The following is a 27,471-nucleotide window of genomic DNA, read 5'->3' as shown; positions in this document are numbered from 1 at the left end:
AACAAAGCTCTTCTTTGGCATTGGGTGAGTCAGACAGACAGAAGTGCGGATTACGTTTACCTACATTCTCTTATATTCTGTTGGGAATGAGCCACTGTACACGTTCCTTGCTTATGTTTTCATTAAACTATAGTCGAAAATCTTGTTTCACACCTACGAGTTGGAATAAGTATTTCTAAGTGTTTTTGCAGTAACAATAAAATATTCAGTACGAACGTGGAATCAAAATATATTTTGAGTGTTTTGTCTTCGTGGAGTCCAAGAACTTGTGCACTGGATAGAACTTCACTGTCTAACAATATTCCTTCGTATAACATGTAGTAATATATCCACAAACAACAATTAATAGTTTGATGATGCTCTCCATCTTTATTTTTTCCTCCAAATTAAATTAACACCCATGAGCTGCAGTACATCAGATTAAGAATACAAAGACCAAATGCTTCTACACACTAAATTACATTGACTAAATTACATTTGAAACCGAAGTTATAATAATGAAAATACAGGGTGGGACAAATAAAAGTGACCCGGGAGATTGGATACGACTGGACGTGACTGTGTGAATATAACCTCACTCCGTGATGCGCACGTCACGTGTACGCCCACAGTGTGATCCAGACCGGTTCACAGCGTAGTGCGGGCTGTGTCAGTGTGAGTGGAGCATTGCAAAGGGGACGATGGTACTCACTGTGGAGCAGGGAGTGTTCTTTGTTGAAAGTTACGTGACAACGAAGTCGTGGAAACGGTGTCGTCAGTTGTTTGCTGAGAAGTTTAATGGTGTAGAAGTGCTAGCAAAGAGTCCGCAAATGGCGTCAGACACGATCTGTTTTGAAACAGTCAAAAACCATTGCGAAACGTGACTATACACCAGAAATTATGGTTACAGTTCACCAGAAAATGCTTCAGATTCCTACAAAATCAATCCGCTGTATGTTGCAAGAGACCGTCATATCACGTCGATCAAACGGATAAATACTCCGCCTGGACCTGCACATGCGTCCCTACTGAGTGTCTGCATTGTTCGTGCATTAAAAACAGCAGATACTCTTTTTGTGAGTGGCTGTTCACTGAGATAACAATGAATGGCTTGGACGTGGATCTGTTCTTTACGTCTGAGGAAGCGCGGTTTCACATGACTAGCTATGTCAGCTCACAGAATCAAAGGTTCTGGGCAGCGGAGAATCCGCATAATTTCCATGAAATACCATTGGATGATCAGCAGGTTGAGGATTGGTGTGCAGTGTCTGCGTGCCGCATTATATGTCTCTTCTCCTTTCATCAGACGCTGACTTCGGTGCGCTGTACTGCCAACATTTTGAAGCCATTTGTATGAGCATTAACGGAAGAAGAAAAGACCTACAGTTACTTCTAATAGGATGGAGTAACTGCTCAAACAGCCGGTCGAACCGTGGAGCACATTTACACTATCTTCACGCCCGACACCGTTATTAGCGGAGGTCAGTCTAGTCGCGGCTCTATATGGCCACCTAGGTCACCTGACCTGTCAGTGTGGGATTACTTTATGTGGTGGGGAGCCCTCAAGTCTAAGGTGTATCGCAACAACCCTCAGTCCTGAAGAACTGCAGCAAAACATTTAGGATGAGACTGCAGCAATTCCAACAGTCCAGCTTCGATGCGTTTTTAGCAACTTGCTCAAGACCATGGCCCAAAAGGCCAAGAGATTAATGTTGATCACTGTCAACATGTACCACAGTTATGTTATTGCTGTATTTCCTTTCCTCTTCTGTGCTTCTTTGTACCCTGGAACTCTGTTTTCTGGGCAACTTTTATTTGCCCCGCCCTGGATTACGGATGCGTGGTAATTCTTGTTATTGTGTATCCAACGTTTTCTGCATGAGCGAGATTACTTTAGTGGTGCTGCATTTTTGTATAGTCATTATATAGTAAAGAACCGTACACAGACGCAGTGTAACGACACGTTACACTACATACATAAAACAAGTTAGTTAAAGGAGAGTTGGTGCCATTTTTTCCTTTTTCTTCTTCGTGCGCATTATCTACGGTTGGCGCCGCTCCTCCGCCTTCATCGCCATCTTCTTCTGTCTTGACTTTCCTCAACGTTCATATTCCTTGCTTCCATTTCCACACCCACATCATTTTATCACTTGCGTCCTGGGTGACTCCATTTCTTTCACTGGGATGTTATCCATCGTAGTACCATGTTAAGCATCCCTTCTTCATTCATCCTGTTCACATAGTCAAACCACACCAGCTGTTTTTTGTTGGATGTCGTCACAGATCGTTATCCGTTTTCATCCGTCTGTCGGATTATGTAATTTCTTATCCTATACATCCCAGGACAGCCTCAACTTCGCCTTAAGTAATCCAGCTCACTGGAAAGTAGTTTATTCTTATTTCTTTTGCTATCGTCCTAGACTTCTGCCCCATACAAAACTACACTCGAGACTATAGTCTTATACATTCTTTTCATCGTTGTTGTTCTTATCTTGTTGTTCTACAGAACAGAGGTCTTTGCCCATGTTACAGCTTGTCCTTTATTAATTCTACGAGTGATTTCTTCATTACTTTTGCTCCGTTTATTAAATAATACCCCAAGGTACTTTGCCTTTTCCCCACCTACAGTTATTTGTCAATCTATTTCCAAATAGTTTACTTTTTCCGTTCCAACACCGAAGTACTCACACTTTATGTTCATCTTCAGACCACTCTTATTTTACTCTTCTTTAAACTTCTTTATCATATACCTCAGATCATCTTCTACTTGCACAGTTAGGACATCTGCAAAATATTTTGTTATCCTCTACTGTCACTCTCTTAACCTGGTATTTTCTACGCCAGGTCAACAGTATCATTTCTAGATACAGATTAAAGAAGGTCGGTAACAGCCTACATCTCTGCCGCAGACCCTAATTCAGTCGAATTCTTCTGTCCAACTATTCCCAATACTTACTCTTGCTGTGTTATTTTTATATAATTTCGTAAGAGCATTTGGAAATCTTTGATCCAACGCTATCTCTTTCAGCATTTTCCACAGTTTGTTGGTGGGTACATTGTCATACGCTTTCTCTAGGTCAGTCAAAGGAACATGTGTCTCCATCCCAAACTTCGTGCGTTTTTCACGTATTGGTTTATTGTGAAGATCATATCAATTACCGATCTTCCTGCTCGGAATCTTGCTCGCTCTTCTCGCTGTTTGTAACTTGTTTCTTTCTATACCAGATTTTCAGTATCTTCGGGTGCAGTCTTCCAACGAAAGGAAGCACAGCCAGTCCCAAATAATTGTTTGGGTCTTCACGTGACCCTTTCCTTGCACCGGTCTTATGTAACACATATTTCATTTCGATGGAACATCTTCTTCATTTAATACTCTTTCAGACAGCCTCCTTAGCATCTCCAATAATTTCCGTGGGAAAAAACCCACCAGCTCTGTATATATATTGAGCCATATCCTGGTCCCTTTTTCATCTTACAGCTCCTCACAACCAGTTGAAAAACTTTTATATCTAAATGCCATAACTCCTCCCGTTGCATCCTCACCTGACATCTACATGAAAATTCAGGCCGATTTTGCTGGAATAAATCCTTAAAATACGTTCTCCATTGATCGTGACTGATATTATTATACGATGAAACTTGTCAATATTTGACGCATTGACTTGATTGTTCTCCATGCCCCAGTACTACGAGCGACACCAATCATCCCCTCTAGATTTTCACGTCTTCCTCCCCATGCCTGGTTTCTTCTTTTTAACTCTTTTTTTACTTCTCTATTTAGTTTCCATATCTGTCTCTACTTCAGACTGTCATTCACACTGACGCAGGTCAAATAAGCTTATTTCCTTTCGATCATCTCTGCTGTTTCTGCATCCCACCAAACTGGTTTCATCTTCTTTTCATATTCTCCAAGTGCTTATTTCGCTGCTTCTTATATGGCCTTTTTTATATGTCCACATTCCTCTTCTACTGTTCTCTTACACGCTCTGCGGTTTGTTTGCCAGTCCCTGTTGGGATAGGTACTATCTTCCCTTGAATTGTCCTTATAATCTCAGGCTGGCCAACATGTTGCGACTTCGTTCATTCACCACTACTCCTGGATGTATAAAGTATACTCTTCGTCCACACAGGCTTCCGAAGCCCCAACGGTATCAACCGACTCCCGTGTCATCCTCAGTCGAAGGCGCCACTGGATGTGGTTACGGAGGACGTGTGGTCAGTACACCACTCTCTCGTGACCTAAGCCGCTCCTTTTCAGTCAAGTAGCTCCTGAATTGACTTCACAAGGGCTGAGTGCACCCTTCTTGCCATCAACGCTCGTCAGACCTGTACGGTCACCCATCCAGGTGCTAGAGCAGCCCGACAGCGATTAGCTTCGGTGATCTGACGGCAATCGGTGTTACCACTGCGACAAGGCCGTTGGCACTCCTGAAAGTATAGGCGACAAAAATTGAACATTCCACCACATGATGGACATTTCCACAGTCTGACCCCCTTTGAACTTTGCCGGCCGCTGTGGCGCTTCAGTCGGGAACCGCGCTGCTGCTAAGGTCGCAGATTCGAATCCTGCCTCGGGCTTGGATGTGTGTCATGTCCTTAGGTTAGTTGGGTTTAAGTAGTTCTAAGTCTAGGCGACTGATGACCTCAGATGTTAAGTCCCATAGTGCTTAGAGCCATTTTAAACCCTCTGAACTTTGACATCCTGAATTTTTAAATTGGCATTTGTCTCAAGATTAGATAATCAATATTTGATTTCAACCCTGTTGCATGAGCAAAGAATGTATTTTCTACTCGTAATATACTGCACCAATAAATTCAACAATATATTCCCATTCTCATTCCTAACATGCTCCCCGTACATCCCAATAGCCTTATAGTTTTTCGCTTCCCCTACTCTGTTATTAAAATCTCCTACCAGTCTCAGTTCATGGCCACTTGAAAGGCTTCTATAGTCTATCAGAATCTGTTCAAAATGTTATTTTACCTTCAACGTCGAGTCTTCAGTATGGGCACACGCTCCCACTTTCACTATATTCAATACTCTTACTCTCAACTGTGCTTTTTCAACCTTCCATTAACCGCTTCTCTCGAGGTTACATACTTTGACCATGGTTTGCTTAAAATGATGGATACTCGTGCTGTCGCCCTATTGTTTTTGTCCACTTCGCTAAAATAATGCGCCAGCTCCAGCAGATAGTTAGAACCAGTATCTTTCCTTTTCGTTTCGGAAAGCACAGTTACATCAGTGTTGTGCTGTCTTATATTCTCACTAATTACAGTTAAGAGATTATGTGAGTGTCATAACACGACACGTCTCGTGACATACTTTCTTTGAATCTCACAATCAGATTGGAGGTTAGCTAGTTTCACGGTGACGTGGAGTTTGAGGTCATTCAGAAAGGGTACAGTACCGCCCGACATTGAAAATAGGTACAACATACTTCATTATTTTTGTCAGAACAACACATTTTTTTTGTAAAATAACTCAATTTCAATTAATACAGCGAAGCCGGATACCAGTGTGGGAAAGAATGACAATTTATTTATTTAATTGATCACATGTGCACTCCCACAAAATAAATCCCTACATCCAGTTTGGTAAGATCTGTGAAATGAATGAAAGTATGGTCGTCTGCTAACCCCAGATAGTGAATGTGAATATATGATCATCTTTGAGACGATCCTTTGGCCAGCTTTGGTTGAACTAAAGAGATGAAATTTACCTGAGCTTTGAGCGCCTGAAATGTGGCTGACCAATACGGTGACAAGGTGCTCCCCCACTTCAGCAGAGGTGCGAGAGGACCTGAAGAACGGCCATGTTTCAGCACTCTGCCGCTGGACCTTGTGCTGTTAAGACCTGTCTTAGGTGTGCTCCGTAAAGACAAAAGAGTGGAGACATGGTATGCATGTGGAATACTTAAGAGTAGTTTGAAATAATAATTTCTCTATTTCAGGAACTTTTGTGGGGAGAATTAAATGTCAGGCAGGTAATATTAATGGGATCGTAGTAATCTTCGAAAGTGACCAATGGTCACAATGAAACCACGTGTAGCAATAAGTTGAAATACTTCCGTGTGCTTAAGTTAAGCTGAATTACTAGCGTGTGTACTATAAGTTGAAATATTTAAGAAATAGCGTGTGCAGGACTTGAAATTAGAGGCGGGTACTTCCACGTGGTGAGTACTGTGTGAGTCTCAATCTGTGTATGAGACAAAGGATAAAGAGAAGTACTCGTCCATGGTATCAGTTGAGGACTCGTGTGTGTGAGGAATATGTTCTTAATATTACTTTGCGTGATATGTTTCCGTGTGACGCTGGATTCAAACTATAATACTCTGAGAGAGAAGCAAGGTGATTCAGCCGTCTATCCAGCAACGCCACTTGGCTTGCATTGCACAGGAAGACGTGCATGTATCTCCAGAGTTCATAGTAGGAAAGTAGAATTGCGAAGTGGGGCAGTGTCGTGTGAAACTGGGATAAATATTAATTGAAGTGGGAAAGCTGAAACTGATAATGTTGTGACCATTCCCTGTGTTGTATTTCATGTTGTAGTGAGGTGTATGTCAAGTAATTTGAGTATGTGTGGTTTACATGGGAGAGTAGCAAGGTAGTTTCAGAGGTAGTAGGTTATGCGTGTTCCTTTTGTACCGCCCGGTCTGGAGCAAAGTTTCGTGATGATGGTTGTGAGAGTCGAAGTGTGAGATATAGCAAAAAATCCACCATCCTCTCCAGAAAGTGCACTGTAGCGTTAAATAATTACGAGACCATAAGGTAGAGAATTACCAATGTAAAGCCATGCCCACTGGGCGGAATTTCTCATGTGTTATTGTTGTAGGTTATAGTATCTGTGTGTTTAGGTTATAGAATTTATCGGAATAAATAAGATAGTGAAAGAAAAAGATTGGTGGCCTTTTCCTTCGAATTGTATGTTGTCATGATATCCAGAATTTATAATGTGTGCACCACCCATATTCAGTGCGATGGCCAGGTGTTGATAAAAGCCGTTAAATAAAAAAAGAAAATGTGGCATTGCCAGTGCGTAGTGAACAGTCAGAGCTCTGTAAATTACTGATAGTCAGATGTGCGTTTCCGATGCGTATTATTCATATAGGAGGATAATTTGTAACTTAATTGTGAGTGCGAGAGTTCATGCTACTCGATAAATAAGAATGAATCCACTCGCTTGGCAGACCACTCATCTTGCAGGCCTGACTGCTTGATGCCACAGTATGAGCAAGGCATGTGGGTGCCACTCAATTCATCTCGGGCACCTGAGGGGCTACGAGCATGTTTGAGACAGTGAAAATTTTCAGATCTCTGTGGTTGGAGACGGTAGGAAACGGGTCGGATGTCAGGATAAAGGTGTAGATATGGTGCCAATAAAGAAATGAGACTCCAGGTTGATGTTTGGTCTGTATTATTGTGTCTTTATGTAATTTCATAAACATGCTGAACATCAGAGGAACTGGTTATTGACTTGAATCAAACTCTCTTAAGGTACGTGCAAAACACAGACTCTATTATTGAAAGGTCTCTGTTGGATTCATTTCATGTTAATTTCTTAAATCTGTTGTCATTTACGGCATAAATTCCTCTTTTCTATCTGGGAGGAGACAGCAGTGTAACGTGTTACTTTTACACATAAACAAGAACGATCTGTCACACTACCACACTTTAAAACACAGTTTATATGTAATTCATGTCACACAGTCTCATACGGAACCTACATCAGCTTTCCCTTATATACAGTATACGATAAGATACTGTCATCCCCCTTCCCTTCCGTGTGAAAGGATGAATGAGCAAATGTAATTCTAGTTGCATGCTTGATGGTAGCAGACAAGCCTGTCTGCTAGAGAACAGTAGGACCAACGTCGGAACAGGTAGCTACACTTTCTAAAAGCAAAGAGGTTTCTATTCTTAGTATGGTCCTGTCTGTCCCTTGTCATGTTGGTATAGGAGTATAGGAAGCTGCCTCTCTGGTCATTTCCGTTTGTATCTGCGAAGCACCCTTGGTAGGGGCTCAGGCCAGTCTGTCGGCGCGAGCGTCTGAAGTGGTAAGATCTCCGGCTAAGTGTGTCTCTGCCAAGTCCGTAGGACAATGGATTTCTTAAGTTCAGCCTAACTGAAAATTTAATCACCTTTATTTCAGGTTTGGATCTAAAATATCTGATGTTATCTTAAATTCCAACGCAGAGTAATTTGAGTGTGAAGTTCAGAATATCTTCCAGTAGTTGCTTTTTCACTATCTTGTGAGTAAAGTGGAACCATGTGTTGATGATCCGTAACTCTAACTAAGATCATCAATCTTAAATGCGAATGTGCGTGAGATTATAATGTCTCGTCTTGACAATACTTTTCAATATAGCAACTTTTCTTTATGTTCAACTGACGTGGGGTGTACTTTGTGAGACCAGTACCACGTGCTTATACAATTGTTTGACCCATCAGGTTAATAGTAAGATGATAGTAACCAGTTCGAGGCTTTTCTTTTGCAAATTGCGTTTCGATGCAAATTATTTTAATTATCAAAATTATTGTGGGGTTACACTCTTTGTGTAAACCAAGTTGACCATGTGAAGCATGTGGTGTAATCATCAAAGTAGACCTCAACTATTCTTTTCGGGAAGATTTCACAGTGAGTTAGTATGAATTTAGTATACCAGTGTGCGGTAATTTCATGACGGACAGGATTGCACCACGAACGTAACTTCTTTGGGTGAAAATTGAATCGGTTGGTTGTGTTTAATTTCCTCTTGCATATGTTTCAACGTTCTTCGTGTGTTATTTTATGAATGCAGTGTTGTATGTAGTCTCCCAATCTTGACTCCCTATTTGATGTGTTCCGTAAGATTACAAACTCACATTTACACAATCCTAAATAAGGCACCAGTTTAGTTATGAATCAAGTGTAATATGCTGACATTTTAACGGAATAATGATCAATGTTAAAATAAATGTCCAAATATAGACTGATTTATTTCTTTTTATTTAAATTCTCTTTATACACTCCTGGAAATTGAAATAAGAACACCGTGAATTCATTGTCGCAGGAAGGGGAAACTTTATTGACACAGTCCTGGGGTCAGATACATCACATGATCACACTGACAGAACCACAGGCACATAGACACAGGCAACAGAGCATGCACAATGTCGGCACTAGTACAGTGTATATCCACCTTTCGCAGCAATGCAGGCTGCTATTCTCCCATGGAGACGATCGTAGAGATGCTGGATGTAGTCCTGTGGAGCGGCTTGCCATGCCATTTCCACCTGGCGCCTCAGTTGGACCAGCGTTCGTGCTGGACGTGCAGACCGCGTGAGACGACGCTTCATCTAGTCCCAAACATGCTCAATGGGGGACAGATCCGGAGATCTTGCTGGCCAGGGTAGTTGACTTACACCTTCTAGAGCACGTTGGGTGGCACGGGATACATGCGGACGTGCATTGTCCTGTTGGAACAGCAAGTTCCCTTGCCGGTCTAGGAATGGTAGAACGATGGGTTCGATGACGGTTTGGATGTACCGTGCACTATTTAGTGTCCCCTCGACGATCACCAGTGGTGTACGGCCAGTGTAGGAGATCGCTCCCCACACCATGATGCCGGGTGTTGGCCCTGTGTGCCTCTGTCGTATGCAGTCCTGATTGTGGCGCTCACCTGCACGGCGCCAAACACGCATACGACCATCATTGGCACCAAGGCAGAAGCGACTCTCATCGCTGAAGACGACACGTCTCCACTCGTCCCTCCATTCACGCCTGTCGCGACACCACTGGAGGCGGGCTGCACGATGTTGGGGCGTGAGCGGAAGACGGCCTAACGGTGTGCGGGACCGTAGCCCAGCTTCATGGAGACGGTTGCGAATGGTCCTCGCCGATACCCCAGGAGCAACAGTGTCCCTAATTTGCTGGGAAGTGGCGGTGCGGTCCCCTACGGCACTGCGTAGGATCCTTCGGTCTTGCCGTGCAACCGTGCGTCGCTGCGGTCCGGTCCCAGGTCGACGGGCACGTGCACCTTCCGCCGACCACTGGCGACAACATCGATGTACTGTGGAGACCTCACGCCCCACGTGTTGAGCAATTCGGCGGTACGTCCACCCGGCCTCCCGCATGCCCACTATACGCCCTCGCTCAAAGTCCGTCAACTGCACATACGGTTCACGTCCACGCTGTCGCGGCATGCTACCAGTGTTAAAGACTGCGATGGAGCTCCGTATGCCACGGCAAACTGGCTGACACTGACGGCGGCGGTGCACAAATGCTGCGCAGCTAGCGCCATTCGACGGCCAACACCGCGGTTCCTGGTGTGTCCGCTGTGCCGTGCGTGTGATCCTTGCTTGTACAGCCCTCTCGCAGTGTCCGGAGCAAGTATGGTGAGTCTGACACACCGGTGTCAATGTGTTCTTTTTTCCATTTCCAGGAGTGTATATATACAGGGTGTTACAAAAAGGTACGGCCAAACTTTCAGGAAACATTCCTCACACACAAATAAAGAAAAGATGTCATGTGGACATGTGTCCAGAAACGCTTAATTTCCATGTCAGAGCTCATTTTAGTTTCGTCAGTTGGCCCAATTGAAGGAAGGTAATGTTGACTTCGGTGCTTGTGTTGACATGTGACTCATTGCTCTACAGATTTTCTGTGAACGTTTGGGCAGGCATTGTTGGTGATGTCTTGATCTGGCCCCATGTTCTTCCTTCTACGCTCAGTGGAGCAAGTTATCATGATTTCATACGGGATACTCTACCTGTGCTGCTAGAACAGCCGGCCGGTGTGGCCGAGCGGTTCTAGGCGCTACAGTCTGGAACCGCGCGACCGCTACGTCGCAGGTTCGAATCCTGCCTCGGGCATGGATGTGTGTGATGTCCTTAGGTTAGTTAGGTTTAAGTAGTTCTAAGTTCTAGGGGACTTATGACCTCAGCAGTTGAGTCTCATAGTGCTCAGAGCCATTTGAACCATTTTGAACCTGCTAGTACATGTGCCTTTACAAGTACGACACAACATGTGGTTCATGCACGATGGAGGTCCTGCACATTTCAGTCGAAGTGTTCGTACGCTTCTCAACAACAGATTCGGTGAGCGATGGATTGGTAGAGGCGGACCAATTCCATGGAATCCACGCTCTCCTGACCTCAACCCTCTTGACTTTCATTTATGGGGGCATTTGAAAGCTCTTGTGTACGCAACCCCGGTACCAAATGTAGAGACTCTTCGTGCTCGTATTGTGGACGGCTGTGATACAATACGCCATTCTCCAGGGCTGCATCAGCGCATCAGGGATTCCATGCGACGGAGGATGGATGCATGTATCCTCGCTAACGGAGAACATTTTGAACATTTCCTGTAACAAAGTGTTTGAAGTCACGCTGGTACGTTCTGTTGCTGTGTTTCCATTCCATGATTAATGTGATTTGAAGAGAAGTAATAAAATGAGCTCTAACACGGAAAGTAAGCGTTTCTGGACACATGTCCACTTAACATATTTTCTTTCTTTGTGTGCCAGGAATGTTTCCTGAAAGTTTGGCCGTACCTTTTTGTAACACCATATATATCACCGGGTGTCGTAAGATGACTATTAAAAGATTATAATTGATGTTAGTCTGGTTGGGAATTTGGTAAGCTAGACTGGATACCTGCTGATACAGTTGCTCAGTAACGCAAGGTTAACTTTCCCAGATAGCTCACGGCTTTTAACCCGCTTTTATTGTATTGAATACCAGCACCGCTTTCAGAACAACTTAATGCATCAACATTTCATTATTAACCAGTTACCAGAACAAATGACGACACCAGCCTGACATTCTGTTAGGCACAGAGTAAACATAGTTACGTTTAGTATTTCAGACCACGAATCATGAAAGTAACTAGTTACTATTGTTCTAATCGAACCCTTAGGGCCGGCCGGAGTGGCCGTGCGGTTCTAGGCGCCACTGTCTGTAACCGAGCGACCGCTACGGTCGCAGCTTCGAATCCTGCCACGGGAATGGATGTGTGTGATGTCCTTAGGTTAGTCAGGTTTAATTAGTTCTAAGTTCTAGGCGACTGATGACCTCAGAAGTTAAGTCGCATAGTGCTCAGAACCATTTGAACGCTTAGGTTCATTTACACGTCACTCTGGAAGTGACAGCCACAGACAGATGCAGACGTACAGAGGAAGCCTTTGACCATAGTCCAATGTGTATACAGGAAATTTTACAAGTCTTTTTGAAGGACTGACTTAATTACGTATAATTCCCACTCGTGTAGCTCCGGCCGTCGACTGGGTGTGATCTGAGGCGATGGGTCGATGCTCACTTCTGTCGTACTTTGCTGTAGGTTAGATCTCTGCTCCGGTAGTCGACTGATGGCTTCTGTGTACTGCGTTTGGACCTGTTTGCATACCGATAGTGCGTGACACCGTCGCATTTTGCGTCGAATTCGCAATCAGTGACTGTAATATCAGTGGTTTCTTAAAGCGTATGACAGTTATTCAACTGGCGAAAGTGACTGACGCTGTATGTCTCCATCTAAGTTACAAGGCTTCTTGCTAGTGTTTGTACTTAGACGGTTTCTTTTATTTTTCTGGGAACCCTCTTGATTTGTTCATTTCACGTGATTGCATACAATATGATTCCCGAAACAAGCCATCAGCTACACTAACAGAGACGATCTTCGCAAGCTACATATACATAGATAAAATTCAAGGAATTCGATACTGATCACGTTACTGAGCGATATATGACACATACCTTACAACTTAATATTTCTTTACTCTTTGGTCTGGGACATAACTTGCGTCAGACAACACTCTAGAAAGATTTAGCTTCACTGTTCGTCTGGTATTAAGATTTAACGTCAATTGAAGATATAAAGTCTGAAAATGGGTCCGTGATCTTATTGGGGTGCTTTATTTTACAGGTTCGTCTTGATCACAAAAACTTGTACGCTTCACTTTTACCGGTTTCGGCTACAGCCGTCTTCGGATCGTAGAATATTCTGATGTAGTTATCAACATCAAATTACACATGTAGGAACATGGCAAGAAAAATGGTTCAAATGGCTCTGAGCACTATGGGACTTAACATCAGAGGTCATCAGTCCCCTAGAACTTAGAACTATTTAAACCTAACTAACCTAAGGACATCACACACCCCCATGCCCGAGGCAGGATTCGAACCTGCGACCGTAGCGATCGCGTGGTACCAGACTGAGGCGCCTAGAACCGCTCGGCCACACCGGCCGGCGAACATGGTAAGATTTTATGTGCTAGGCTAACGTGAAAATTTCAGTATATGTTGCATCTTGGTTCGGATCTCTTGAGATGAATTGTGTGCCTCCTTAACCATTGCTTTATTATTATCGTTATTATTGTTATAACGTAAAGTAAAGCACTATACCGTTCAAATCAGCCCTCGGATTTATGGTTGATTTCCTTTGTTTCAAATTTGTGAATTTCTAAGATACCAAACTGCTGAGGTCATCGGTTCCTACTAATTTGTTTCAGATGGTGTTGTTACGCGCATGTAAGGCTCAAATGAAGTACCATAAGAAATAATGTCCAACACGCTGATTGCAGACTTGTCTTATCTCCATTTTCATGCTTTCAGATTTTTGGTACCACGTATATTATTATACGTTCACAATAGTAGTTTCAAAATAAATTCTATTTGTAAGCTATTTACTCCTCAATTCTCCCTGAATGGTTCAAATGGCTCTGAGCACTATGGGACTTAACATCTATGGTCATCAGTCCCCTAGAACTTAGAACTACTTAAACCTAACTAACCTAAGGACATCACACAACACCCAGCCATCACGAGGCAGAGAAAATCCCTGACCCCGCCGAGAATCGAACTCGGGAACCCGGGCGTGGGAAGCGAGAACGCTACCGCACGACCACGAAATGCGGGCTCTCCCTGAAGACAAGAAGAATTTAAAAATATATATAGTGGTAAGAAGGCAGCAAATTAATTCTCGAGGGTACTTACGGAAGAATGTGCTTCCTCAACGTAAAAGTAACAGAAATAAGGTAGTAAAACGAACTTGCATTTCCATTAATGTTCACCGTCAGCAGATTTTTACCAGACAGTAAACAGAGAACGTTGCAGACCTCAGCGACACAGTTAAGTACTTGCCCAGTGTGCACAAGACAAAAGATGCTGAGTGCGTTCGTGGTGTGAGGTCCAGCGTGTGCGATTTCCCTTTTCTTGAAATCTATTGGCTATATACTTCGCAGTAACGCCGTACACACGTAAGTGAATACATACCTTAGTAAGCTAACGTTTCCTGTGGCGAATCACCGCATACTGGCCATTGCAAGGGAGAGATAATGGCGAGTTTGTCTCCTTGACCGACAGCAGAGGGAGGCAGCGGGGAATGATGCTGAGGAATAAAGTGTGGCCACGCTTGTGGTACCGGTATAGCTCGGGCGTAGAGTTGTGAACCTGTACGTGCGACAAAACTTTTCTCTCTCTTTCTACTGCGTTCTCGTAATACTTAACTCGCCGCGGTTTATGACTATTTGGCCTTTGAGATCACACTTGCTGCATCTTCATACCAGAAAAGACGTCGTATGTTTCCCTGCTGATGTGAGTGGTCACTATCGTATAGCCTCACGAACGTTTCTTCTAGAAGTTGTTACTTCCGATCTTCCACACAGACACACATCAGTACCCCCTTCTCCAGGACGTCTTTTATGACTCCGACCAGTTGCTTCCCAATGGATATTTTCGTTGTAATTGACAAATGGAGCATACTTACTGTTTAACTTCCATCGAGGACGAGGTAATTAGAAGCTTAGCAAAAAATCGACTGGACAAGGATGGAATGAGTCATCGCCTTTACTACAATGCCGGTATTCACCCTAAGGATTAAGGAAAAGTTATAGAAAACTGGAATCTGCGTGTCCTGGCGGAGACGTGGGACCCTGCTTTATGCTGTAACTGTCTCTCCGCATATTGCTTTCCCGATCTATTCTGCTTCCCACTTGTCATATATCCATCTTTTTCTTCCATACTTTTGTGTAAGATTTCTTCTGGGTCGATTCATATTGCGTCATTTCGTGAATCAGCGTCCTATTTGAGCAGAGTCGACCATTAGCTACTTGTCTCTCATTGAAAAAACACCAGTCATGTTACACACATTAGCGAACCATATGATTCTGTGGATATCGTCGAAACGTACTACGTGATGGATTCGTATCCAGGCACTACCCCAAATTTTGAATAAAAAAGGTTTTTTTCCAGGTACATATGAAGTCCTCTTAATAAAATCAAGAGCTCATGACATCAAAATCCATCATAACTCTGGCTATGCCTCCCTTAGGGATACATTACGAGATGAAATACTGGTATCCATGTTGTGGTGAAATATACATACGTTCAGAGCCACTGCATTTGCTACTGCTACAGGGGGGACCCCGTGAGATACCGTTCAATGATTTCGCCAAAGGCCAAGTGGTGCAGGTATTTGACACGGTATATCATTGCTTGATAACATATTTGGAATTATGTGACTTTGCTTAATCTTTACTGGACACTGGCCCCTGAATTAACGCAGAGCCAATGCACAGCTGCCATCTTACCACATCATCACAGCTAACATGTGGTAGGTGGTTTGGGGATGGTGGCGGCTTATTTTAATATCTCTTTAGTATGTATGAAGTTCCCTTAATGAAAGTCAGAGTTCATAATGCCGAGAGCTCTGGCTATGCATCCTTCAGATATGTATTATGAGACGGAACAGTGGTATCCATTTTGTGATGATATACATGTATGGTTATGGCTATCTCTATAAGGAGTTACGATATAAGGAGTTATCTTGTTCTACCAGCCACCTAGTTGAAGAGAGCGGAGGAGCGGACAGAGGACAGCGGCATTAGAATGCTAAAGGCAATGGAAACCACAGCATTAAAGACATATAATGTGTATCCACAGGACATGTGGCCAGTAACTGAAAAAGTGTCATGATGATCTCTCCAGTCGTCTAGAGGGGGCGGGAGATTTGTGAAGGGTGGGAGCGGGGGGAAGGGGGGGGGGGGGGGGGAAGAGTTAAGCAAAGTGAAATGGAAAGATGAGAAGCACTTCCGGTTAGATGGATGCGGGTTCACATCAACAGAAGGAGAAAATTATACAACGGGAGTAGGATCTTGTTATAAATAGTAGGCATCTCGGAGAACTAATTATTATTAACGGTCCAGTAACAGGGCTGTGCACATTATAATCGACAACAAACCATCGCCGACGAGTATACATGACGACGTCGCAAGCAGACGATGAAGAGCTAGACGACGTATACGAGAATATTGAAGGGGTAATTCAGTTTCTAAAGGAAGACGAAACTATAACGAAAATTGGACGGGATGGGGGTGAGTTTGAACGTGGTAGTAGGGAAAGAGTAAATGAAAGAGTTACCAGGAAAAAATGGGCTTGGCAGTAAGAATAAATTTGCTGTGTCAGAGGTCAAAACTAATTGAGTTCTCCAACGAATTTCAACTAGTAACATCAAATACACTGGTCAAGAGTTACAAGAGGAGAGTATACCGGGTGATCAAAAAGTTAGTATAAATTTGAAAACTGAATAAATCACGGAATAATGTAGATAGAGAGGTACAAATTGACACACATGCTTGGAATGTCATTGAGTTTTATTAGAACCAAAAAAATACAAAAGTTCAAAAAATGTCCGACAGATGGCGCTTCATCTGATCAGAATAGCAATAATTAGCGTAACAAAGTAAGACAAAGCAAAGATGATGACCTTTATAGGAAATACTCAATATGTCCACCACCAATCCTCAACAACAGCTGTAGTCGAGGAATAACGTTGTGAACAGCACTGTAAAGCATGTCCGGAATTATGGTGTGGCATTGGCATCGGATGTTGTCTTTCAGCATCCCTAGAGATGTCGGTCGATCACGATACACTTGCGACTTCAGGTAACCCCAAAGCCAATAATCGCACGGACTGCGTCACGGTAGAAGTTACAAAACCAGAATCACACATTTCCTCGAAGAAAAAAGGCCCGATAACGGTAGATGTGGTAAATCCAACTCATACCGTGACTTTCTCGTCGTGCAATGGAGTTTCCACGACAGTTCTAGGATTTTCGGTAGCCCAAATTCTGCAGTTGTGGGCCTTGACCGACCCTCGGAGCGTGAAATGAGCTTCGTCGGTCCACAACACGTTACCCAACCAATCGTCATCTTGCGCCATATTTTGAAACGCCCACACCTCAAATGCCCTCCGCTTCACTAAATCGCCAGGGAACAGTTCATGATGTCGATGGATTTTGTACGGCTAGCATCGGAGGGTACGCCTAAGTGCCAACTAAACAGTAGTGTATGGAATGCTGGTGCGACGTGCGACTGCACGAGCGCTGACTAACCCGGGCATAGACGAACCCACTACAGTCTCTATTTCTTCCTGAACTGTCTCAGCAGCGTTACGCCTTGTGCTCGGTCGGCCGCTACGGAGTCTATCGTCTAAACAACCCGTGGCTTCGAACTTCCAAATGATTCTCTCCACAGCTGCATTCGTTAACGGACCTTTGCCCGTTCGAATCCCCTTCCTGTGGCGATAGGTTCGTAATGCTGAACTAGCACATTCCCCATTCTGATAATACAGCTTCACTAAAAGCGCCTTTTTAGGTAACGCGAACATGCTGCGACTGCTAGGGCATCTGATTCTCTCTCTCTCTCACTACAGCTCCTTTTATACACGATTGTCATGCGCAGTCACTGACGTTTTGCTGTCCTGTGCCATCTGTTGGACATTTTGTGAACTTTGTTTTTTTTTTTTGTTCTAATAAAACCCTATGTCATTCCTAACTTGTGCGTCACTTTTTACCTCTCAGTCTACATTATTCCGTGGTTTATTAAGTTTTCAAACTTATACTGACTTTTTAATCACCCTGTGTTTGGAAAACGCCCGGATACACGGGAATTTTCCAGGTGGATTACATCGTGATCAGACAGATATTTCCAAATCATTTAATATTGAATTTCAAGGCTTACTCACGAGCAAATATGGACTCAGATCACTATTTAGTAATCATGAACACTAGACTGAAGTTTAACGGAAGTAGAAGAAACAGTGGGGAAAGAAGTAGGACGCTGAAGAACTAAACTACGATGAAACGCATTTAAAGTTCTCAAGCCTGTACTTACTGCCATAGTACATAATACAATATGCAGTTCACCTGAAGAGGAATGGACATCTCTAAATACGGAGCCGGCCGGAGTAGTTCTAAGTTCTGGGGGACTGATGACCTCGGAAGTTAAGTCCCATAGTGCTCAGAGCAATTTGAACCATTTTTGAATACGGAAGTTGCAGAAATTGAGCAGGCAAACATGGGCACAAGAAAAGCCAACGAAAACCGGATAACAGATGAAATGCCACTGAGAAACGAAAGAAGGAAGTAAAAAAAATTAATGGAGAGACTGGAACAAAGTAATATAATTCACTTAGGAATGAAATAATTAGGACATGCAGGGAAACCAATACAAAATCGGTGAAGGAAAACTGTCCGAAAGACTACGTTAGCATATAGAAAAGTGAAACAATCTTCAGTGAAACTAAAAGTTACAGAGTCAACATTAAGAATGTAGTAAGAACCACTAATAGAGTGAGAATTTAACAGAATTTTGCATGACTTGAAATCAAAGCAGAGGTGATAGACAATTCATGAAATCATCGAGGAGAAGTGACAAACAAGTAACCATTCACATTAAAGTGTAGAGTCCAAGAGACAGCGACGTACCATCCTCCGTCCGAACAGACCTTGGAAGGCCCAACGGTACCGACCGGCCACCGTGTCATCATCAGACCACAAAAGTATCACTGGATGCGGATATTGGAGGATGGTGTGGTCACGCCGCCCTCCCGGCCGTATGTCAGTTTACGATGCCGGAGCCGATACTTCTCAATCAAGAAGCTCCTCAGTTTGCCGCACAAGGGCTGAGTGCACCCGGCTTGCCAACAGCCCTCGGCAGAACGGATGGTCACCCATCCAAGTGCTAGCCCAGCCTGACAGCGCTTAACTTCGATGATCTGCCGGGAACCGGTGTTACCACTGCGGCAAGGCCTTTAGCGACGCACCATCCTGAGTTGCGGAATAATATCATTCACATAATACGGGATATCGCAAAGACAGATAAGTGCGATAACTATTGCACAATCAGCATAAAGGCTGTCCGCCCCCGGTAGCTGAGTGGTCAGCGCGATAGAATCACACTCCTAAGTGCCCAGGTTCGATTCCCGGCTGGGTCGGAGATTTTCTCCACTCAGGGACTGTGCGTTGTGTTGACCTAATCATCATCATTTCATCCCCACCGACACGCAAGTCCCCGAGGTGGCGCCAAATCGAAAGACTTGCCCCCGGCGAACGGTCTACCCGACGGGATGCTCTAGTCACACGACATTTACAGTTTTGCATAACGACTTAGGCGTCAAAGTACGTGACAAGAATAACATACAAAAGAATAGAAAGGGAAACTGAAGTTCTGTTAGACGACGATCAGTATTCGTTTCGGCATCTTGAAAGGTACCAGACAGTCTGACTTGACGTTGTGGTGGATAATGGAAGAAGGAATTAAGAAAACTCACAGGATTTGACGACATAGGAAAACCGTTCAACAATGTAAAATGGTGTAAGAGCTTCGAAATTCTTAGAAAAACTGGTATAAACTAAAGGATAGATGGGTACAATATGTACTAGTCTTCCCATTAAAAAGACGTGTGACAGGGATATAGTCTTTAGCCATTATTGTTAAATCAGTACATCGCCGAAAGGAAAATTCGAGAGTGGGATGAAAGTTCAGTGTGAAAGGATATCAATGATATGATTTGTTTACGACACTAGTATCTTCACTGGAACTGAAGAATAACGGGACCTGTTGAATGGAATTACAGTCTGATGCGTACTGAAGAAAGAAGAAACTAACGAGGAGTAGACGAAATGAGAACAGCGAAAAGCTATGGTGACCACGAAGTAGACGAAGTTAAGGAATTCTGCCACCTGGGAAACAAAGTGAGCCGTGACAGACGAAACAATTAGGACACACACAGTCAAGTCACATTAATGTGACCAGCCGCCAGAAGTCTGAATAACCATCATTTGCAGCACAGACCGCTTCGAGACTTTCAGGAGCCGGCCGGGGTGGCTGAACGGTTCTAGACGTTACAGTCTGTAACCGCGCGACCGCTACGGTCGCAGGTTCGAATCCTGCCTCGGGCATGGATGTTTGTGATGTCCTTAGGTTAGTTAGGTTTAAGTAGTTCTAAGTTCTAGGGGACTGATGACCTCAGCAGTTAAGTCCCATAGTGCTCAGAGCCATTTGAACCATCTGAACTTTCAGAAAAAAGAGTCAACGAGGATCTGGAAGGTACCGTCAGGGATGTGGAGACATGTCCAGTCCAGTGCCGTGGCATCCTGCTCTAGTTTTCTCGTATGAGGAGCCACGGTTGGAACAGCCTGATCGAGTTAGTCCCACTGATTCTCCACTGGTTTAAATCCGGAGTGTTTGGTGGCCAGAAGAGTACAGTAATGTCATCCTGATGCTCTTCAAGCCATGCACGTACACTGAGAGCTGTGTGACACGTTGCATTGTCCTGTTGGTAGATGCCATCGTGCCGACGCAAAGTGCCGACGAAAAACGAACTGCATGTAGGGATAGACATGTTTCCCATTGATATATGCATACAGATGTTGATCCATCGTACCTTCCAGAAAGACGCCGGCCGGAGTGGCCGAGAGGTTTTAGGCGCTACAGTCTGGAACTGCGTGACCGCTACGGTCGCAGGTTCGAATCCTGCCTCGGGCATGGATGTGTGTGATGTCCATAGGTTAGTTAGTTTTAAGTAGTTCTAAGTTCTAGGGGACTGATGACCTCAGAAGTCCCATAGTGCTCAGAGCCATTTTTTTGAATCAGAAAGAGGAGACTATCCAGGAAATGCCACGAAAACATTCCCCAGACAATAACTCCCCATCGGGCCCGGAACAAACCGACGATTGCTTACAGACATTTCACACCGGACACGCCAACTGCCATCTGTCCGATGGAGCGTAAGACGTGTTCATCGAATCAGGCCACCTGTACCCACTCAGTGGACATCCAATTACGTTCGTTGCCACTGAACAGTAGCGAACATCGAGCACGAACCAGGCGCCAGCTGCGTAGGACCATACGCAGAAACTTCTGCTGAACGTGCGTTGAGTGGACACCGTGGGTAGCCCCCTGGTTCATCTGTGCCGTCAGCTGCTCAACATTTGCACGTCTGTTCGCCTGTACACATCTCCGCAGCCGTCGTTCACGCATGTCATCTATGGGTCGTGGTGCACCACAGTTGTCTCGATGCTGGTTTTGAATAAAACCGTTTTGCCATGCAAGGTATACTTAATCACGGCGGCATACAAACAGTTTACAAACTTAGCTCATTCGGAAACGCTTCCACCCTTAGCTCGAAAGTCAAGAATCATGCCCGGTTGGACGTCAGTTAAATCGCGCCACTTGTGCATTACGAGAATGACCGCTCTGTTTTCCGCATGCCCCTGACACGCTTTTTATAAGCTCCACTGCTAGTGCTGCGACATGCCGTCTGTGAGGTGTTAATGCACGTTGACGTCGAACAAAGGCGATTGGAACATTGATGTGATTTGAGTGCTCAGGCAAAGAGGGCACTCTTAGCCAAAAGAAGTAGTAGTATCAAACGTAGACCTCTGTGGCCTTTGACGAAGAAATTTCTGAGAATGAGAGTTTGGAATACAGTCTACATCTACATCTAAATTTATACTCCGCAAGCCACCCAACGGTGTGTGGCGGAGGCCACTTTACGTGCCACTGTCATTACCTCCCTTTCCTGTTCCAGTCGCGTATGGTTCGCGGAAAGAACGACTACCAGAAAGCTTCCATGCGCGCTCGAATCTCTCTAATTTTACATTCGTGATCTCCTCGGGAGGTATAAGTAGGGGGAAGCAATATATTCGATACTTCATCCAGAAACGCACCCTCTCGAAACCCGGACAGCAAGCTACACCGCAATGCAGAGCGCCTCTCATGCAGAGTCTGCCACTTGAGTTTGCTTAACATCTCCGTAACGCGAACACGCTTACCAGATAACCCTGTGACGAAACGCGCCGCTCTTCTTTGGATCTTCTCTATCTCCTCTGTCAACCCGACCTGGTACGGATCCCACAATGATGAGCAATGCTCAAGTATAGGTCGAACGAGTGTTTTGTAAGCCACCTCATTTGTTGATGGACTACATTTTCTAAGGACTCTCCCAATGAATCTCAGCCTGGCACCCGCCTTACCAACAATTAATTTTATATAATCATTCCACTTCATATCGTTCCGTACACATACTCCCAGATATTTTACAGAAGTAACTGCTGCCAGTGTTGTTCCGCTATCATATAATCACACAAAAAAAGGATCCTTCGTTCTATGTATTCGCAGTTCATTACATTTGTCTATGTTCAGGGTCAGTGGCCACTCCCTGCACCAAGTGCCTGTCCGCTGCAGACCTTCCTGCATTTCGCTGCAGTTTTCTAACGCTGCGACTTCTCTGTATACTAGAGGATCATCCGTGAAAAGCCGCATGGAACTTGCGACTCCATCTACTGTATGTCAGTGAATCTTGGACTGTGGGGAAACAGAAAAGAAGAAAATATAAGCGTTTGAGGTGTGGTGCTACAGATGGATGTTAAAAATTACGTGGACTGATAAGAACAAAAACTGACAAAGGGATAATATGCTAAACAAGAACACAAAGGACAGGATGACAGGACCGTCTCTAATGACTTAGTTGTCGACGGGACCTTAAATACTAATCTCCTCCTCCTCCGTATAGCAAGACAGGACATGCGTTAAGACATTAGGATATAGCATCCATATTTGTAAGGGGGGATGTTGACTGTAAAAGCTGCCGCTGAAGACAGAGATTGCCATACATCAAATGCACAATAGACGATATTGGGTGTAAGTGATAATATGAGATGAAGAAGTTGGCGCAGGAGAGGAAATCGTGATTGTATACATCAGATTAATGAGATGCCTGATGATTCAAAAAATTAATCTCCTGATCGTATGCTTCAATGATCCACGCAGAGCCCTTACAGACAAAACTCCTTCGTCTATATCACTCACGCAAAGGATGCAACAAAGGAATTGTTCAAGTTCTTATTCAAAATTCTGTTTTGATGTAAATGTCGACTTCCTCGTTATTCTCCCCAAATTTCGGCTAACGTAAGCTGTATACCAAAAATAAATGTACCGAGTGAAATGATTAAGGTTATCATACACGTTAGGATGGTTCGTCAAGAATGTCGTATGCGATTTCTTCCTTACTTTTAACGCTTTCTTTCGTTGAAGCACAGGCATCACTAAAAACAGAGCTGACTACATGAGAAATGTGATTTAACTCCTTAAAACTCGCTAGGGAAGACACTCGCAAAGGATTATTACTCAATAATGGACTCCCGTTTACAGAATTTTACCGTGTACCAGTGTTGGAGCGGTCTCTCAATGGCATGAAGTACGTCACCATACATATTTATTGAAGGTAAAGCTTTACGCAGGCATCCAGAATTCACTTCCATAGCAGCCATCAGGAGAAAGAAAACTGGCATTCTACGGATCGGAGCGTGGAATGTCAGATCTCTTAATCGGGCAGGTAGGTTAGAAAATTTAAAAAGGGAAATGGATAGGTTAAAGTTAGATATAGTGGGAATTAGTGAAGTTCGGTGGCAGGAGGAGCAAGACTTTTGGTCAGGTGATTACAGGGTTATAAATACAAAATCAAATAGGGGTAATGCAGGAGTAGGTTTAATAATGAATAAAAAAATGGGAGTGCGGGTTAGCTACTACAAACAGCATAGTGAACGCATTATTGTGGCCAAGATAGACACAAAGCCCATGCCTACTACAGTAGTACAAGTTTATATGCCAACTAGCTCTGCAGATGATGAAGAAATTGATGAAATGTATGACGAGATAAAAGAAATTATTCAGGTAGTGAAGGGAGACGAAAATTTAATAGTCATGGATGACTGGAATTCGTCAGTAGGAAAAGGGAGAGAAGGAAACATAGTAGGTGAATATGGATTGGGGGGAAGAAATGAAAGAGGAAGCCGCCTTGTAGAATTTTGCACAGAGCATAACTTAATCACAGCTAACACTTGGTTCAAGAATCATGAAAGAAGGTTGTATACCTGGAAGAATCCTGGAGATACTAAAAGGTATCAGATAGATTACATAATGGTAAGACAGAGATTTAGGAACCAGGTTTTAAATTGTAAGACATTTCCAGGGGCAGATGTGGATTCTGACCACAATCTATTGGTTATGAACTGCAGATTGAAACTGAAGAAACTGCAAAAAAGCGGGAATTTAAGGAGATGGGACCTGGATAAACTGAAAGAACCAGAGGTGGTACAGAGTTTCAGGGAGAGCATAAGGGAACAATTGACAGGAATGGGGGAAAGAAATACAGTAGAAGAAGAATGGGTAGCTCTGAGGGATGAAGTAGTGAAGGCAGCAGAGGATCAAGTAGGTAAAAAGATTAGGGCTAATAGAAATCCTTGGGTAACAGAAGAAATATTGAATTTTATTGATGAAAGGAGAAAATATAAAAATGCAGTAAATGAAGCAGGCAAAAAGGAATACAATCGTCTCAAAAATGAGATCGACATGAAGTGCAAAATGGCTAAGCAGGGATGGCTAGAGGACAAATGTAAGGATGTAGAGGCTAGTCTCATTAGGGGTAAGATAGATACTGCCTACAGGAAAATTAAAGAGACCTTTGGAGAGAAGAGAACCACTTGTATGAAAATCAAGAGCTCAGATGGCAACCCAGTTCTAAGCAAAGAAGGGAAGGAAGAAAGGTGGAAGGAGTATATAGAGGGTTTATACAAGGGCGATGTACTTGAGGACAATATTATGGAAATGGAAGAGGATGTAGATGAAGATGAAATGGGAGATAAGATACTGCGTGAAGAGTTTGACAGAGCACTGAAAGACCTGAGTCGAAACAAGGCCCCGGGAGTAGACAACATTCCATTAGAACTACTGATGGCCTTGGGAGAGCCAGTCATGACAAAACTCTACCATCTGGTGAGCAAGATGTATGAGACAGGCAAAATACCCTCAGACTTCAAGAAGAATATAATAATTCCAATCCCAAAGAAAGCAGATGTTGACAGATGTGAAAATTACCGAACTATCAGTTTAATAAGTCACAGCTGCAAAATACTAAAGCGAATTCTTTACAGACGAATGGAAAAACTGGTAGAAGCCGACCTCGGGGAAGATCAGTTTGGATTCCGTAGAAATGTTAGAACACGTGAGGCAATACTAACCTTACGACTTATCTTAGAAGAAAGTTTAAGAAAAGGCAAACCTACGTTTCTAGCATTTGTAGACTTAGAGAAAGCTTTTGACAACGCTAACTGGAATACTCTCTTTCAAATTCTGAAGGTGGCAGGGGTAAAATACAGGGAGCGAAAGGCTATTTACAATTTGTACAGAAACCAGATGGCAGTTATAAGAGTCGAGGGGCATGAAAGGGAAGCAGTGGTTGGGAAAGGAGTGAGACAGGGTTGTAGCCTCTCCCCGATGTTATTCAATCTGTATATTGAGCAAGCAGTAAAGGAAACAAAAGAAAAATTCGGAGTAGGTATTGAAATCCATGGAGAAGAAATAAGAACTTTGAGGTTCGCCGATGACATTGTAATTCTGTCAGAGGCAGCAAAGGACTTGGAAGAGCAGTTGAATGGAATGGACACTGTCTTGAAAGGAGGATATAAGATGAACATCAACAAAAGCAAAACGAGGATAATGGAATGTAGTCAAATGAAATCGGGTGATGCTGAGGGGATTAGATTAGGAAATGAGACACTTCAAGTAGTAAAGGAGTTTTGCTATTTCGGGAGTAAAATAACTGATGATGGTCGAAGTAGAGAGGATATAAAATGTAGACTGGCAATGGCAAGGAAATCGTTTCTGAAGAAGAGAAATTTGTTAACATCGAGTATAGATTTAAGTGTCAGTAAGTCGTTTCTGAAAGTATTTGTATGGAGTGTAGCCATGTATGGAAGTGAAACATGGACGATAACCAGTTTGGACAAGAAGAGAATAGAAGCTTTCGAAATGTGGTGCTACAGAAGAATGCTGAAGATAAGGTGGGTAGATCACGTAACTAATGAGGAGGTATTGAATAGGATTGGGGAGAAGAGAAGTTTGTTTCACAACTTGACTAGAAGAAGGGATCGGTTGGTAGGACATGTTTTGAGGCATCAAGGGATCACAAATTTAGCATTGGAGGGCAGCGTGGAGGGTAAAAATCGTAGAGGGAGACCAAGAGATCAATACACTAAGCAGATTCAGAAGGATGTAGGTTGCAGTAGATACTGGGAGATGAAGATGCTTGCACAGGATAGAGTAGCATGGAGAGCTGCATCAAACCAGTCTCAGGACTGAAGACCACAACAACAACAACAGCAGCCATGATCCAATTATAATATCAGGGCGGTATTCAACCGTGAAAGTTAACCCATACTCACAGAATTCGCCGGTAGATGTTAACCATGCTATTTTCACTCGCAAGAAGTAAGTGGATACAAAGAAAGATTTATACATAAGACTGATAAAGATTGTACCTCAACTAACTTCCATCGAATTTCTCCTGCTAGCAACAGCCATCTAATGTACATCAGTACTCCTCAGGAATGGCAGACAGTACTTCTGGTACTACTGTCTGATCTCCCCTTCTATTTTCCATTCGCGAATGGTTTAAATTGTTCAAATGGCTCTGAGTACTATGGGACTTAACTGCTGTGGTCATCAGTCTCCTAGAACGTAGTACAACTTAAACCTAACTAACCTAAGGACATTACACACATCCATGCCCGAGGCAGGATTCGAACCTGCGACCGTCGCGAATGGCGCCCGGCAAGAATGACTGTCGGTAAGCCTCTATATCAGGTCTAATTTTTGGAATTTTCTCGTTGTGGTCACTTAGCGAGACGTATGTTGGAGGAAGTAATATGTTGTCCGACTCTTCCATGGAAGTACTCTCTCGAAATCTCAGCAGTAAACTTCTTCGCGATGGACTTACCCCACTCTTGTAGCCTTTGCTAATGGAATTTCTTCTGCATCTCTTAAACGCTCCCGCTCGGACTAAACTATTGGTTCAAATGGTTCAAATGGCTCTGAGCACTATGGGAGTCAACTGCTGAGGTCATTAGTCCCCTAGAACTTAGAACTAGTTAAACCTAACTAACCTAAGGACATCACAAACATACATGCCCGAGGCAGGATTCGAACCTGCGACCGTAGCGGTCTTGCGGTTCCAGATTGCAGCGCCTGTAACCGCACGGCCACTTCGGCCGGCGACTAACCTATTCTGTGACGGAACGCGCCGCCCTTCGTTGGATTCTCTCTAGGTTTTCTATCAGTCCTACATGGTAAGGGTCCCAGACTGATGACCAGTTCTCAAGAATAGGTCGAACA

This window comes from Schistocerca americana, chromosome 2, assembly GCF_021461395.2.
Source record: "Schistocerca americana isolate TAMUIC-IGC-003095 chromosome 2, iqSchAmer2.1, whole genome shotgun sequence".
Classification (NCBI taxonomy): Eukaryota; Metazoa; Arthropoda; class Insecta; order Orthoptera; family Acrididae; genus Schistocerca; species Schistocerca americana.
Note: the sequence above shows the minus strand (reverse complement) of the source record.